Genomic DNA, 17,425 nt, shown 5'->3' with positions numbered 1-17,425 from the left:
GTGAGGGTATGTGCGTGAGAATGGGTGGTGATGTCCCTTGAGCTGGCAGTGAGTGAGATGCCAGTGAATGTGCGATGGGCTTGAGTGTGGGAGTTTAGAGTGATGAGGTGGTTACCATACCCTGGCTGCACGGATGAGTTCATTCACCCTCTATCTACATTGGATGGCCAACCTCTTCTGTGTAGCATTGGTACTGATCACCACTGCCATTGCCTACCAAGCTTAAATGGTAATGTTGCTGCCCCTCCTGCGGCCTGAGCCAGGGTAGAGGGCATCACAGGGGCCGTCTGCAGCATCCAAAAATCTTCTTGCCTTTAGGGGCCATTTCTTCTTTGCTGCAGTCCTGGGCTGGAAGTACTGAGTGTGGCTGTACTTTAAATGTGGTGCCTGGCGTGATGAAGCGGCGAGGTGATGGCGTGACAGGCGAATCAGAGCCCGCCCACCATCAAAGCGATGTGTATCCTGGGAATACAAAATGAATGTGGCGGGTTTGGGGTGAAATGCCGCCATTGTGGCTGGCAGGTAAAGCGTTGTTTTTTATGCCCGCTGTCATGCTCAGTGCAAATCTGGGATGACTACACCCTATGTTTTTATTTTTTTGTTGACAGTTGGGAGTGGTACTACAGACATGGAGGGATGGACTCTTTCTTGAATCAACTTGGATATCAGAGCTTATTTAACTGGGCAGTGCAGAGACTTGAATTTGCAGAGCTGGAAAAGAGATTTTTGGTTTACCTGATGGAAGTCACAGTTCAAACAGAATATATTGTCTACCATCTATAACCTTCAACCTTGATTTACTTGCCAATTGTCTGTGCATCTCCCTAAAATTACTAATATTATCAACCTTGTCCATCCCCCTGGGTAGCCCATTCCAAACTTTCACCACTCTCTATGGGCTGGATTTTCACTGAGTCGGGAGACTCATTAAAAATGGCAGCCAGGATCCAATTACAGGATTCTTGACCCCATTGCCGGCGCCCTCAATTTTCACCAGTGTGGGTTAAGGGTGAGAAGCCATGAGCTCACACCCTGCACTTCTGACCTGGCCAGCTCTAGTGCTGGGATAGGTATGTCCTAGTCTTCCACAATTTTCATGAAGTTGGGCCAACTTTTAAAGGCCTCATGGTTCACAGAACCTCAGAAGTATCTATAACCATAGTCTGGATGAGGGAACCTTTAGAAAGGTAAGCTCAAAAGGTCTTACCCATGCTCCCCATGCCAAGCTATGCCCCTCCTCCATCTCCCATTGGCCCCAATACTCTCTGTGCCAAGCTATGGCACTTCTGTACCCATTCACCACTATACACACTGCACAGAATCAACAAACCTTATAATAACAATAGGATATGTGAAAAAACTTTTAAATAAGCAATTTGTTCATAATTTTCTACATTCTTAAAACATCTGTTTTCATTACAACCCTATAAAAATGTCAATCATCTAGACCCTTTAAAGTATCAATAGCAGAAACTGCAAGCACTTGAAACTCTTTATTTTATGTAAATAAACATTGTGCAATTAACAGAATAGATCAGAGAGCAATAGGTATCAATTAAACAATGTTTTCCTTGGTACACAGATGTTTCAACAGAGTAACGGATGTCTTGGCTCTCAGCCAAGAATGCATAATGAGGCTTGGGGTGGGTAGTTGTGGTGAGGCCAAGAAATCAAGGTATGAGGAGGGTGTGCAGCGCCCTGCAGTATTCTTGTGGAGTATGGAGGATAACTCCTCCAGGGCTATGGGTCAAGCACTGGAAAGTGGGATTAGTGTAGTCAGGTCATTGTTGACTGGCATGAACATGATGGGCTGAATAGCCTCCTTATGTGCTGTAAACGTCTGTGAGTCTATGAGTTGTACACTTGCTGTAATCAGTTCTGTCATGAAGTGACAATCTGGGTACTATATATTCCACTGAAAATGGCACTGAAGCAGGAAGGTGTTTTAACTGGCCAGTCACTAGGTTAACAGGATGCTGAATCCAGCTACCTCATTTTGAGCCATAATCACTCCTTAGTGCGACTCCAGCAGCTTAAAATTAACATGTCCCACAGTGGTGACCTGGATGCTTGTTCTGTTCTTTATTTAAACTTTTAAAAGAGCTGGTGAGAAGGCGCCTTCATTTTGAAGCATCTTCGCAGCTACTTGACCTGCTCTGTGTCCTGAGGCTCCTCTCAAGCTGAAAGGCCTCTGTTTCTCCCTCCAGCTTCAAGAGCCCACCTGCTACCCTTAATTGGGCTGGCAACCTGTCTCCATGCCTAATAAGGGGGCTCCTCCGTGAAAATCCCAATGAGTAACTGTTTCCCTGGAGGGCATATTCTGTACCTGGAAACAGCCCTGACTCCTGTTTCCCACCCCAAAGTGAAAATTCAGCGCATAGCCTCAACCCATTGTACTTAACATTCAATTTCCAATTTCCAAGTTCAGCTTCCCAATCTGTCTAAAATCATCTGCCTCTGACCAACCTGCTCATGATTTAAGGAATCGTAAAATGGTTACAGCACATAAGGAGGCCATTTGGCCCATCGCGTCTCCGGGCTCCGCAAGAGCAACTCAGCTAGCTCCACTCCCCTGTCTTTTCTCTGTAATTTTTTCTGTTCAGATAATTATCCTTTTTGAAAGCCACAATTAAATTTGTCTTCTCCGTAATTGAGCAGTGAATTCCAGATCCTAACCACTCGTTGCGTAAAAATGATTTTCCTCATGTCCCCTCTAGTTCTTTTGCCAATCGCTTTGAATTTGAATCCTCTGGTTCTCAACCCTTCCATGAACGGGAACAGGTTCTCCTTATTTAATCTGACACCTCATAAATTTGAACACCTCTGTCAAATCCTCTCTCAACCTTCTCTTTTCTAAGGAGAACAACCCCAGCTTCTCCAATCTATCCTCAGAACTGAAGTCCCCCATACCTGGAGCCATTCTCATAAATCTTTTTTGCACCTTCTCCAATGCCTTGACATCCTTTCTAAAGTGTGGTGCCCAGAATTGGACACAATACTCCAGTTGAGGCTGAACCAGTGTTTTATAAAGGTTCACCATAACTTATTTGCTTTTGTACTCTATGCCTCTATTTATGAAACCCAGTCTTAGGTCTGCCTTATTAATAACTTTCACAACCTCCCCTACCACCTTCAATGATTTATGTACACATACACCCAGGTCCCTCTGCCCCTGCACCCCCTTTAGAATTGTACCCTTTGTTTTATATTGCCTTTCTTTATTCTTCCTACCAAATTGTATTACTTCACTCTTTTCTGTATTAAATTTCATCTGCTGTGTGTCCGCCCACTCCACCAACCTGTCTGTGTCCTCTGTCCAAGTGTCCTAACCCCACCCCTGGTATACAGTGTGGATGGCAAAAACCTCAGGGAGCCTCATTGTTCACTTCCTGACACTCAGAAGTAATTCTGTGCTGAGACAGCCTCTATCTCCCTTTGATGCAGCCAGTCACCAGTTCAGTTCTATAACTGCTCAATCTATTATCTGTCTGCCTATCTGTACAATACCTTGCTGAAGTCTAAATGAATAATATCCATGGAGTTCCCTTATTCACGAGCTCTGATATCACCTCAAAGAATTCTAAGCTTTGTGCATGATGATGCCTCCACCCCCTCAAAAGCATGCTGGAGTTGCCCTTATGGCCATATTCACCTCGGTGGTTCATAATACTGTTATTTGAGAAAGTTATTAACATTCAACCCCTGTCAAGCTCACTGGCCTGTCATTTCTAGAACATTTCTAGACCTCTTGCCATTTTTTTTAAAGATAGATGTCATGTTCCTTCTGTCCAATCTTTTTATACAAATCCTGATTGTAATGATTCCCTAAGGATCGCTGCCAAAATGTGATCAATTTCATCCACCATTTCCATTGACATCTATAAGCATGCAGGCTGTCTAGCCCCAGGGTTCTGTCCTTACTCCGTAATAAACATGATAACAATGGGTGATGCAATTCTTTCCAGTCTCTGTGCCCGACTGAATCCCCTTTCAGTGATGGAGGATATAGGGGACCAGAGTTACAAGGAAAGTTGGATATAGGAGTACGGCTGTGGAGTCACACTGGAATATTTGTGTGATTCTTTGTTTACTGTACATGTTAGAATCAGCTTCCAATCTGTAGTTGATCATCCTTTTTTTTGTTGTAACTAGTGGTTCAACTGAACCAAGAAAAATATTTTATTCAGAAAATATCTAAAATAATGGGAGGTCAAAGCTGTATGCTTATGAAATGAGACAAAACTGTATGAGATTACTGAACCAGGTTTTGCACTTGGCAAATATTAGGGAGTTACTAGTGGATCTACACTGTTGCATTATTTAGTGTTAGGGGTGACTTAATAGATTACAGTTGTTGAGTGACCACTTTGGGCAGAATATTATCCCCCCACATGGGTGGCGGTGGTGAGGGGGCCAGAATGGAGGTGGGGGTGCATGTAAATTCACACCACCAGTCAGCATGCCACTTCACCAGCACCATTCTGCCCCTGGGCCATTTTCCCAGAGGTGGGATTGGAGGTAGAAGGGCTACATGTCCGCAAGTGGTGGGTAGCCAATTAAAGTAAGTTTATGGCCAACTGAGGCCAATTTTCAGAGAGGAAATGGGATTTTCCAGTCAATCTGCAGCCCACTCAGCGGTGTCAGGAACAGGCCTGATGGTGTCAGGCTGGTGGCAAACCAGGGGGCCAGTGCTCCAGCCAGACCTTGAGTTCCCTCCTGCCTATCTGGGCAAAACCGAGGCCACAGGCCACCCTGTGGAGAGGTTCCCCCTTCACAATCGAGGCCCAACAGCTGTAGCCATTTTTTATTTCCAAAGTTTTAAAAGTTACTGAGAGGGCGCATCAACGTGGGTGCCTCTTTCCCCTACCTGCAGCGGCAGTTTGCAGCTCCTTCCTTACTGGAGGGCCTCCTATTGGGCCTCCAGCTTTGAGAGCTGGCTTAAGGATGGCAAGCACATCAGCTGTCACTGTTTCACCAATTCAGGTAAAATCACTGCCGGGCAACTGTTCCTAGCCCAGCAAAGGGTCGGGACCCCCATTTGATCCTGATGTTGGGATCCTGACTCAAAACCCAAAATCTTGCCCCTTGTATCCGAGGCAGAATCACAGCCAGGGCCTAGAAAGAGACAGTTGTATATTTTCCCCAGTGCATTCTGGGGTTTGTTCTTCGTTTTTAAACAGCCTAAGTCATTTGGCTGCCATTTTGTAAAGCTGACCAAAGACAGTGGGCCTGATTCTGTGCTAGAGGGGAGTGGGGTGGTGTTTTAAAAGATAAAACTACAGTTGTCTTCATGAGCAATGGTAAATTGGAAACTGGTGAATAGTTCCCACTTCCATTCCTCCCACCAGTTACCTTCTTCCGCCCATGATTCAAAGTGACTCTTTTATTGGCTGATTTTGGTGAGATTGATAGAATCTTAAAACATCTTAAAACAATCGCCAAATGCTTCATAGGAAGGATCATTATAACCTGTGCAAAATGGATACATACCAAAATAATACACAGAGATTCAAAAGAACAATGACAATAAAATAAATTTTAATATTGTCAGATGCAACTGGGCAGCCCTCAATAGTGACTGATGGCAGGCTGTTTGGCAATGAGGTGCATCACAGTTGGATACAGCGTGTCCTGACAACTATATTTGTACTTTCTCACTGGAATTACAGGGCACCAATTAGAAATGGGAATCCTAGTTGTTCTTTTCTCTCTCTCTTTAGGAAATGAGTGGGGAGAATCAGTCAAAACTGAAATTTAGAATCGACATAAGAAGAGGTAATATATAATAATTCAGAAGTTGGGCAGGATAACCAGTCAAGGTCATGTTGTGCCACTGGTCATTGAAATCTTCCAATGATCCACTGATGATCTGAGGTCACCTGGCTGTGCACCAGAGATCAACAGTGCAGATTTGTTATTTTGCCAAGACTAACAAAAAGAATTGTAATATTAGGGTGAAAATCAAGGGAATAGTTTAACAAAATGACTGGAGTGTCCCTTTAAGTTGATCTCCCTGCACTTGGGATTTCTCTGCTGCTATAGCTTTACTGACTAGCACCCCGCATCAGTCCTGTTTGAAGGATCATGTCACATGGACACACCACAAAGCAATAAAACTTTGGTTGTGAAGTCACGGCTCTTTGTTAATTGTGTTTATTCTAGGCAGGAGATGGGAGTGTGAGAGGCAAGAATCATTTCCATCAGGTCAGCCTCACATTTACTGACAATTGTAGAGTGAAGCCTACTCCTTCAAAGGTGAAAGGTGACCACGATGGCAGAATTCATTTACCGTGACATTTCCACTAGCTGCAGCAGTCTTTGTTTCATACACACACAAGGCTGGAGCCACGGCTTGCTCAGAAAAAAATTACACAACTTTAGTCTTTTAAAAGCAGAACAACATCAATAGCATTCCCTCAGGAAAAAAATAGTCCTCGTTACCTTGTCCTCATTCCCCTGCTTCACAATATTTCCAAATACCTTTTTTTTTCAGAGGACTTATTGATCAGATCTGGGAGACTGAAGAGAGCACTTGTTGAACTTTAACCTCTGAAATGGATTTTTTTTCTGAACCCTCTGCTTGATAGTTTTTTTCTTTCTTTTCTACTTCTGAAGGATTTATTCTGTCCGTGTTCATTCGGTTTTGAAAGTGGCTTCACTCTTCTCACTAGCTCTTTTGACTCATGAACTTCACAGCTGAACAGGGTTATGAAGAGCTTGGAAAAATTCTTTTAGTAAATCTAGTCAATTTTCTAGTGTGATGCGTGTATGAGTATGTCTGTCTGTGTGTGTGTATGAGTATGTCCGTCTGTGTGTGTATGTGTGTGTCTGTCTGTGTGTGTGTGTGTGTGCGTGGGAAAGTCTATGTGGCTGCGTGCAGGCATATATAATTGAGTGCATTCAAGTGTGAATGATTGCATGCAGGTATGATAGAATGAGTACATGTGGCTGCATGCATGCGTATGCATCTCTGAGATCAGAAACAACCACAACTGAATCGTATAGGGCTGCTGCATTAAAAGTACAACTTTCAAAAAGTGTAACCACGTAGGTGCCTGTAAGGGAGAAAGGGTAAGAACATTTACAGTGGCAGTATATTGTGGCACTTTCCTTGCTGATGCTTGGTATTAGTCAACACCAGGCCTGAGCACTTTTGCTAGGCTTGGCACTATGTGAATGGTGTTGTACTGTCTTGTTTCTGCATTATGAGCAGACAGAAGCTGGGAAATTGGGCTGGGTAAAGCGGGTGCCTTTTGAGGACCAAAATAGTGTCAGATGCACACATGCACAGTGCTGCTGCAAACTGCACATCTTAGAACACGCACAGCTAATGTTCACCAGAAGTGGGCACAGCAGGCAGATCATGATGTCAATTGCCTCATGATTCAATGCTGATTTGATACCAGTGTTGCCAATGGGGAGCTCAACACTCCAGCCAACGCCCTCTCTTAACCTTGCCCAGCTCAACACACGTTAAGTAGCATCAGCGCTTTTCAATGGAGCATGAAATAACAACAGAAAATGCTGGAAAAACTCAACAGGTCTGGGAGCATCTGTGGAGAGGGAAACAGAGCTAACATTTCAAGTCCGTATGACCATCAGCTACTTCAGACTAGCTGTTGATTCATTTCTACTAGCTATTGCTATGATTGTACAAGTGTTTGGTGCTTTCCATAGTAATTTTAAGTTACAAAAGTCTACAAAAAATGGTGTGGCAGGTGCTGCTGGACATTTTCCTGATTTCAAGGCTTCTGCATAAGCTACGTGCTCCCAGACACGAGTGCAGTAGTAGGTATTCCCCATGGAATACAGCATGACTGGGAGAATGGGTAGAAGCTACGCAGAGCAGGCCAAGCTGCTAGAAAGCAGAGGAGGAGGAAGGGGACAAGGGCTCTCAGCAGGAGGTCATATGCATTCAGGGTATGCAATTCTCCCACATGAACCTCAACCTGGACAGAATTTTATACCCCACCTCCCACCGGAAGCAGGCTGGCAGGCGAGGTGGAGTGCGGGTGGTGTCGTGGGTGGTGGGAATGCAAGGGTGCCAGGCATGTCACCGAATCACCTCCTAATCACTGGTATTTTACCCACCCGTCCTTGGGTCAAGTCAGGCCCTTCAGTGGCCAATTACTGGCCTTTTTCTGCCACTTCTGGTGTTTTACCGATCGGGAGGGGGGTGGTGGGAGGGTGGAGGTGGGGGCCGTGGTGGTAGGGCCATATCACGTGGTATGCCTCCAGTCTCAGGGGATGTCCCTCTTGTTCAGACACCCTGTGCCCCACAGAGGGCCCCCCAGCAACAAGGGTCACCCCTGCTTGAAGAAACCCCTTGGTCTCTTGATTGCGCAACCCCCAACCCACTTCAATGTGGCCTACCTGACTGACCCAAGCTTGCCCCACTCACCTTAACTCCAGGCCTCCACCAATGCTCCTGATCTGGGGCCTGCTGCAGTCCCAGCAATATGGACCCTACTCCCAGTAATGCAGTCGTCACTGAGAAACGACCTTCCCTTTGCTTGCCTGGCAACTCTTGGAAGCGGGACATCCTGCCTCAAAGGGGCAAAAGCTACAACTTCAGGCAACTGATTGTCTGAACCATATAAAATTCGGTGATGCCTTGCAACGTTGGCCAAGGCAGTTTGGCTCCTGGCTTTCGGGCCAGTGGGCAGAGCCCACCACCTCCACGTTAAATTCCTGCCAGTGTGTCAGGTGTCTGCGCTTCAGAAAGGACGACTTCGCTGAAATCTGCCACCTGCTGCAGCCATAACTGCAGGGCAAAAAGTGCATCGGCAGAGGCTGTGAAGGTAACATGGCACTGAACTTTTATATATCTGATCCCAGGCTAGAGCTGAAGATATTTGTGACATCTTACAGTTTTTCATCCGCTGATAAGATAGGGAGGTTGCTGATTGTTACTATTTAAAGAGAGCTGACTACATTTCATTCAGAGACCACATTCATGCCAGAGGCCAGCAGGTGAAGTAATCATGTTGCTTTACTAGGGGCAGAATCTTCGGCTCACCGAGTGGAGGCGGGGCCCGCTCGCCGAGGCCTAAACTGGCGCGGGGTGACATCGGGCGTGCGCCCCGACGTCACTGCGCGCCATTTAGGTTTTCAGTTTGGCAGGAGCGCAGCCGAGTCGGCAGTGCGCCTGCCGAACTGTCAAAGGCCTATTAAGCTCATTTAAAAAGCCACTTAAGCAATTACCTGAGCTGCCTGTCCAACCTTAAGGTTGGCGGGCAGGCGAAGAGACCAGGCGGCCTTCGCATTTTTCATGGTACCTCATCCTCGGACGGGATGAGGTTTCATGAATGATTTTAAATTTTCACAAAAATTTTTATTAAAATTAGTGCACATGTCCCAGCCTATGTGACAGTTTCACCTGAGGGGACATGTCATAAAAAATTTTTCGTCACTTTATTAAACTGTTTAACCTTAAAACTTATCTCCCTGAGGCACAGATTTCTGCGCTCTTTTGCACGCATGGACGCGAAAGAGCACACCCCAGACTCAGGCAACCCCCCGCCCCCACCCCACCTCTGCCCGCAGGGGGAGAACACAACACTTCCAGGCGCACATCACGCCAATTAAGGCCCGCCCACGTAAAATGGCAGCACAGACCTGATTGGGGGCGCCAATCGGGTCCGTGCCTGCCCACACCCACCCCAGTACTGCCCGCCCAGATAGAAAATTCTGCCCTAGGCGTTCTGGGTGTCACTGTGACCACACACATATTACTTTTGCAGATGCAACCTGTCAACTCTGTCTATACATGAACCAAAAGGAAGCCCGGTCCCTTAGTGTCCAGTTGTTGTGTGACCATAGGCAGTGAATCATGCAGCTCAACACCCAGTATCCTGAGAGGAGGCATAATGCCTCCATTCTGCAGCAGTTCACTGTGTCACCTGCATTTGAGCCACCCCAGCAAATCAGATCATGGCTACTGGGCAATAAGGGCTATATGCTGACAACCACCCATGACTCCAGTGGGCCACATGCATAGAATGAAAGGCATTCTGCCACATGAAATGTGAATGGGCAGAGCACTGGCATGCTGCCTGGACTGCTCTGGAGGGGCGTTACAGTACTTGGCAGAGCGAATGGCCTGCTGCATGCTGAGGATTTGGGGGGAGGCAGTGGGGGCTGGTGGAGAACAGATAGAGAGAAGAATTGGGGAGAGAAAGAGAAGGAGGAGAATGCTTTTTCACCTAGGTTGTCCATGAAGAACTATTTCAAATTGCAATACTAATAACTCCAATTCCCCATCCACCAGCAGTCCTACATTTTACCTTCCCTCTGACCATCATAGCTTCCACCTGACCAAAGTGAAACAATAAAAGCCATCACAAAATAAATATTCCAAGCAAAATTTATAGTTGAAATCTTGCCATATTGCATACAAATGTAAACTAATCAACCTTGTGCAGTTCCTTAGTACCTGCCTTCAGTGTGCCTTTGTCTGCCCTAGTGCTCCTACACAGGGCTACTCCAATGGCTGCAGCACAGTTGGTGGAAACAGTTTAACTTTCAGTAGGAACACTGCAGGTGGCCTTGCAGGATGCCCTTGAGCAACTCTGAGTCTAGGAAGTCAGGTTTCAGACTGCGCCCTCAGCATGGGTGGCAGCAGTTTGGGTGGCTGACCAAATGAGCACTGGCCAAGTGGCCATGGTGGAGCACGAATTCTGAGAGAGGACAGAGGGCTTGTGCTCAATGGAACCACTGCCATTCCCCCAGGGCATTGCCTCAGCAATCCTGGAATAGAGGGCAAAGGCTAGAGTCATACTTAGTCCTGAGTGAGGAGAAGATTAGAGTGACTGCCTGGGATAGAGGGCAAAGATTAGTGTGATACTTAATCCTCAAATAGCAGATAATTGTTGCAATGACGATTGGTCCTGTGAAAGAGGGCAAAAGTTAGAGTGACATTTGGGCCACAAAATTTGGTTTTTTAGAGCTATGGGTGCTGATTTGTGCACAATTTGGCATCCACGCTATGTAAACACTTGTGGCTTGAGCCTCGCTGGGTGTTATTTTGTTGAGGATATTCGAGCAGCCATAGGGGCCTGCACTTCAAGTATGCAGAGTAGGCAATTGTGATGCAGATTTGGATTCTAACTATACCATTTTTGACTTGAATTCTCCAGCTAACACCTCACTTAAACTTATACAGCTGAACATGCATTCAGCAGCATTCAGCACCCAAACCAACGCTTTTCAAAGGGATTATCAACTGCTTTCAAGTTCATTGCTGATTGATTTCTACTGGCTATTGCTTAGATACTAAAAGTGATTGAAAGTTTGCACTTTTATTCAAAGTTGGTAATATCTGCAGGGAGTGATGTTGCATGTTGTGAAAGCCATGGTTTTCACTTCAAGGGTTCTGCTCGCAACACTTGCTCCCAATCATGGATGCTATAGTTACCATTCCCCATGGCTTGTAGCATAACAGGGAGATTGAGCAGAGGTTACCCAGAAGAGAACAAGCTGCTTGAAGACGGAGGAGGAGGAGCAGGAGATCACACCCACTCAGGGTTTTCATGGAACATTCAGGTTACCTTAGCCTTAGCAAGGAACAGTGTGTACAATGTCTGCTCAGAACAGGACAAGGAATGGCACTACCAATTGCTGTATAGGTGGCCGTGGCCAAGGGCTTCTTTTTGTTGAAATCCTTTCTGGCTGCAGTAGGCAACATTTCATGGTTTGCCATTCACTGCTAAATAAGGAAGGTCACTGTTGTTCTCTATATCAGCAGAGGGGTGCACATTGCATTCCCTTTCCAGAGAGAAGCCAAGCTTGCACGTGGTTTCACCATGATGGGGGTTTCCTCATGGTGCAGGGTGCTACTGACTGCGTACACATTGCTTTGCGGGCTCTGCACATAATGCAGCTGGTGTGAGACCATGCTCAGCACATGATGCAGGTGAATGCCAGGTATCCTGGCAGCAGTCATGATGAAAATACATTCAGTTGTGTGGACCCTCCCAATTAGTATTCTGTAAAGGGGCAACCATCCAACTTCCTGTGAGGCACTTTTGCTGAGGTGGAGTTAGTGGAAATACCATGTTGATTATTGTTGGAGAAGTTTTGCAAATGTTTTGGATTTTCACGGATCTGGTGCTGGACCTTGACAAGAAGATTGGAGGACAAAAACAGAATTACCTGGAAAAACTCAGCAGGTCTGGCAGCATCGGCGGAGAAGAAAAGAGTTAACGTTTCGAGTCCTCAGTTCTGTTGAAGGGTCATGAGGACTCGAAACGTCAACTCTTTTCTTCTCTGCCGATGCTGCCAGACCTGCTGAGTTTTTCCAGGTAATTCTGTTTTTGTTTTGGATTTCCAGCATCCACAGTTTTTTGTTTTTATCTTTTTGCTTTTATTTTAGAAGATTGGAGGAGTTGGTTGGCCTGTCAGGAGAAAGTCTGTTTCAGTAATGAGGGCTATTGTTATAGTTCCTCTCGGGCTGTAGCATGATTTGGAAATGGAGCAGGAGCAGCAGAGAGGGGTAGTAGTGCACATAAGGTGGAGGAGGAGGAGGAAGAGGAAGAGGAGGAGGGATCCAGGACTCCTTCACTCTGAACGAGCTGTCCATAAGCTTATACTCAGACTTTGGTTCCTCCAAGATATCATTGCCACGCCAGAGTTGCTCCACAATTCCACATCTTTCAATCCATCTGTTATGGACCATCCTCTTGGCCAAAATCCTGAAATAAAAGACACCAACAAAAAAAAAACATTTTTTAACAGCCTTATCCAACAACACTTCCAATAATACATACAAAACTGAACTGTTCACCCTTGTGCATTCCATGAGATCCTGTCCTGGTGCTTCTAAACAGTACTACCCACTGCCTGCAGCTTTGCTGCTGACTTTCCCTGGGGGTGACTGTGGATAGCCTTGTAGGATGACCTTAAGCAGCTCTGGGCCTAGAACAGCAGGTGTCAGATGGCACTATCTCAGCATGGACAGCAGCAGTCTGGGCTGGGCTGCGCTGAAAGGCAACAGTAAGGACGCACACTGGCAGAGTGGCAGCAGTTGGTTCACAAACGCTATCATTCTGAAAGCGGGTAACAGATTTGTACATCATGGAGCTTCTAGCACTTCTCAAATCTGGCGCCTCAGCAATCCAAGTAATCTACTTTTGAGGACAGGTTGCTAAACTGCTGTGAGAGGGAGGAATATAGAACTTGGGGCACAGTTTGAAAATAAGGAGTCTTCTGTTTAAGACAGAGATGAGGGGGAATCTCTTCTCTCAGAGGGTCATTAGTCTTTGGACTTCTCTTCCACAGAGAGCAATGGAGGCTGGGTCATTTAATACATTCAAGGCCGAGTTGGACAGATTTTTGATTGACAAGGGAGTCAAGTGTTATTGGGGACAGGCAGGAAGGTGGAGTTAAGGCCACAATGCCATGATCTTATTGAATGGTGGCGGAACAGGCTCACAGCCGAAAGGCGTACTCTTGCCCCTATTTCTTATGACCCTAGCATCTGCAAGCCCCTTTGAACACTGGTATCGACAGCAATAATGGCAGCAGTCTGAGCCCTTACGGCTCCAAGCATGGATCACATGACCTCATTCTGAGCTTTAACTGCAATACTGAGAGGTTAGGTGGCCTCTGCCTGCACTGAACTGGAAATCGAGACATTGGCCACCAGATGATGCCAGCCTCCGGAGTGGCTGTCATGGAATTGGTCACCACTTTTATGCCTAAGTTCTGCGTAAAGCCCTGTGCCATATTGGAAACAGACCACTTCATGCTCCTTCTCAGTGACTGGAAGCTGTCTGGCAGGCCACCCATTGCACCCAGCATTCGCCTGTAGGTCACTCCTGTCCTCATCAAAGTACTCTGTGACCTTGCCCTCCTGTGAGCTCACACATGGCACATCTTTCCCCCTGGAGTGGCAGCAGCCCACCCCTGCTTGGCGACTCACCACATGTGACCATAGACCCCAACTCTATTCTAACCTCTAAGATAGACACAGTGCCAGCGACTGAGCTGGTGGCTTCGAGTGACAGACCAAATGACAGTGCTTTTTCCTTAGGAGCATGGTGTCGCTCTCGCCATTCCTCATGAAGCTACAGCGGTTGACCAGCTGGCATCTCTTGGGTACCTGAAAGCAGATATGCATTGGCAGCAGGGAAGGGGAGCATTTATTCATCCTGAATTTTCTTGACGATGCCAGATGCAACAGTTCTGTCTCAGCCAACCCCATGATGTGGAGCACCCTCTCCTCCAGTGGGTTCGGCGATGCAGGCATAGGTGTCCCATTCCCTTTCTGCTCTGCTTCCTCCTCTTGTGGGCCACCTTGTCTTGCAAGAGAGAGGGAAAATTGTTGGTGAGTGTGTCACTCATGTGCCAAAGTTGATTAGCCGGAGGCATGTGGAAGCATCGAGAAGTGGGTATGAGGCTGGAAACATTGGAAGGTCTGTGAGGGTGAGGCTGAATATGTGAATGTAAGGCCTGAGTCCTGACTTTAGTGACTGTTAATAAGTGAGTGATGGGAAGTGTGATGTATTGAGCAGTGTTGGTGTTTGGTGGTGTGGTGAGTAGGAGATGCCCTTTGAAGATGCATTCACTGATCTGAACTACCCATGTGAGGCCATTGAACTTGTTATGGCACTGCTGTCATGTCCTTGTGGGAAGACTCCTTGAATTGACCTCCCTGGCCACCCTCTCCCATTCCTTTATACAGGCACATATTCTGTGGAAACATTGCTCCTGTTCTCCTCAATTCACAGACTAATTTCTCCAGTACCACATCAGAAAACTTGGGAGCCCTCTCTCTCACATGTTGTTTCATTTTCTGTGCTTTTACTTCATAGAAGTGATATTTATCATAGAAATCCATTTGGCCCATTGTAACTGTGCTAATTCTCTGAAGGAACCATTCACTTAGTGCCACTCCCCCACCTTCTCCCCATAGTCCCTCACACTATTCCTTTTTCACATAACAATCCAATTTCCATTTTCTCTTTCTCTCAAGTGCTAAGGAACGCAAGCTCCAACAACTCATCGACACCAACACCCATCTAGGACCCTCCACCCCTGCCTGTCCCTCCATCCTCACCCCATCTTCCAATCCCAGCCCCAGCCGTGTATTCACTATACCCCCTGACCTTCCCCTCTCCGATGCTGAACGTTCAGTGCTTAGCAAAGGACTTAGTTTCATAACCTTACACCCTCATCTCAATGAATTTCGGGCTCGGCACGATGCTGAACTCTTCTTCCGCCGTCTTCGTCTCCGTGCTCACTTCTTTGGGCAGGAGTCCTCTCCCCGTTCAATGGATCCTTTTACCCACCTCCAATATTCTCCCTCCACCTGGACCCCTCCCTATGGATTCTTACCTTCTCTTGATCTTTTCATTGAGAACTGTCGGCGTGACATTAGTCGTCTCAATTTAATCTGCTCCTCTCACCCATTCTAATCTGTCTCTCTCTGAACTTACTGCACTCTGTTCTCTCAGGTCAAACCCCAACATTGTCATCAAACCTGCTGACAAGGGTGGTGCTGTTGTTGTCTGGTGCACTGACCTCTAGCTCGCGGAGGCTGAGCGTCAACTCGCAGACACTTCCTCCTACCTCTCCCTGGACCATGACCCCACCACTGAACATCAAGCCATTGTTTCCAGGACTGTCACTGACCTCATCTCCTCTGGAGATCTTCCTCCCACAGCTTCCAACCTGATAGTCGCCCAGCCTCGGACGGCCCGCTTCTACCTCCTACCCAAAATCCACAAACAGAACTATCCCAGCAGACCGATCGTGTCAGCCTGTTCCTGCCCCACGGAACTCATTTCTCGCTATCTTGACTCCCTTCTCTCTCCCCTTTTCCAGTCCCTTCCCACCTACATCCATGATTCCTCTGACACCTTACATCACATCAACAATTTCCAGTTCCCTGGCCCCAACCGCTTCCTCTTCACCATGGACGTCCAATCCCACTACACCTCCATCCCCCACCAGGATGGCCTGAGGGCCCTTAGCTTCTAAGGCCCGAACAATCCCCATCCACAACTACTCTCCTCCGTCTGGCTGAACTTGTTCTCACACTGAACAATTTCTCCTTAAACTCCTCTCACTTCCTCCAAATAAAAGGTGTGGCTATGGGTACCCACATGGGCCCCAGCTATGCCTGTCTCTTTATGGGGTATGTGGAATATTCCTTGTTCCAGTCCTACTCCGGCCCCCTCCCACAACTCTTTCTCCGGTACGTCGATGATTACTTCGGTGCTGCTTCATGCTCTCGTCGGGACCTGGAAAAATTTATTAATTTTGCTTCTAATTTCCACCCCTCCATCATTTTCACATGGCCCATCTCTGACACTTCCCTTCCCTTCCTTGAGCTCTCTGTCTCAATTTCTGGTGATAGACTGTCCACCAATATCCATTACAAGCCTACCGACTCCCACAGCTACCTCGACTACAGCTCCTCACACCCCGCTTCCTGTAAGGACTCCATCCCATTCTCTCAGTTCCTTCGCCTCCGTTGCATCTGTTCTGATGATGCTACCTTCAAAAACAGTTCCTCTGACATGTCCTCCTTCTTCGTTAACCGAGGTTTTCCACCCACGGTGGTTGACAGGGGCCTCAACCGTGTCCGGCCCATCTCCCGCGCATCCGCCCTCACGCCTTCTCCTCCCTCCTAGAAACATGATAGGGTCCCCCTTGTCCTCACTTATCACCCCACCAGCCTCCGCATTCAAAGGATCATCCTCCGCCATTTCCGCCAACTCTAGCATGATGCCACCACCAAACACATCTTCCCTTCACCCTCCCTGGCGGCATTCCGTAGGGATCGTTCCCTCCAGGACACCCTGGTCCACTCCTCCATCACCCCCTACTCCTCAACCCCCACCTATGGCACCTCCCCATGCCCACGCAGAAGATGCAACACCTGCCCCTTCACTTCCTCTCTCCTCACCGTCCAATCGCCCAAACACTCCTTTCAAGTGAAGCAGCATTTCACTTGCATTTCCCCTAACTTAGTCTACTGCATTCGTTGCTCCCAATGCGGTCTCCCCTACGTTGGAGAGACCAAACGTAAACTGGGCGACTGCTTTGCAGAACACCTGCGGTCTGTCCACAAGAAAGACCCAAACCTCCCTGTCGCTTGCCATTTTAACACTCCTCCCTGCTCTCTTGCCCACATGTCTGTCCTTGGCTTGCTGCATTGTTCCAGTAAAGCCCAACGCAAACTGGAGGAACAGCACCTCATCTTCCGACTAGGCACTTTACAGCCTTCCGGACTGAATATTGAGTTCAACAACTTTAGATCTTGAACTCCCTCCTCCATCCCCACCCCCTTTCCGTTTCTTCCCCCTCCCTTTTGTTTTTTCCAATAATTTATATAGATTTTTCTTTACTCAACTATTTCCATTATTTTTAAATCTATACCTGTAATGCCCTGTCAGTCTTTCCACCCCACACCCACTAG

The sequence above is a fragment of the Cetorhinus maximus genome, chromosome 8, assembly GCF_964194155.1.
Source record: "Cetorhinus maximus chromosome 8, sCetMax3.hap1.1, whole genome shotgun sequence".
NCBI classification, from domain to species: domain Eukaryota; kingdom Metazoa; phylum Chordata; class Chondrichthyes; order Lamniformes; family Cetorhinidae; genus Cetorhinus; species Cetorhinus maximus.
This window is presented reverse-complemented; position numbering follows the sequence as displayed.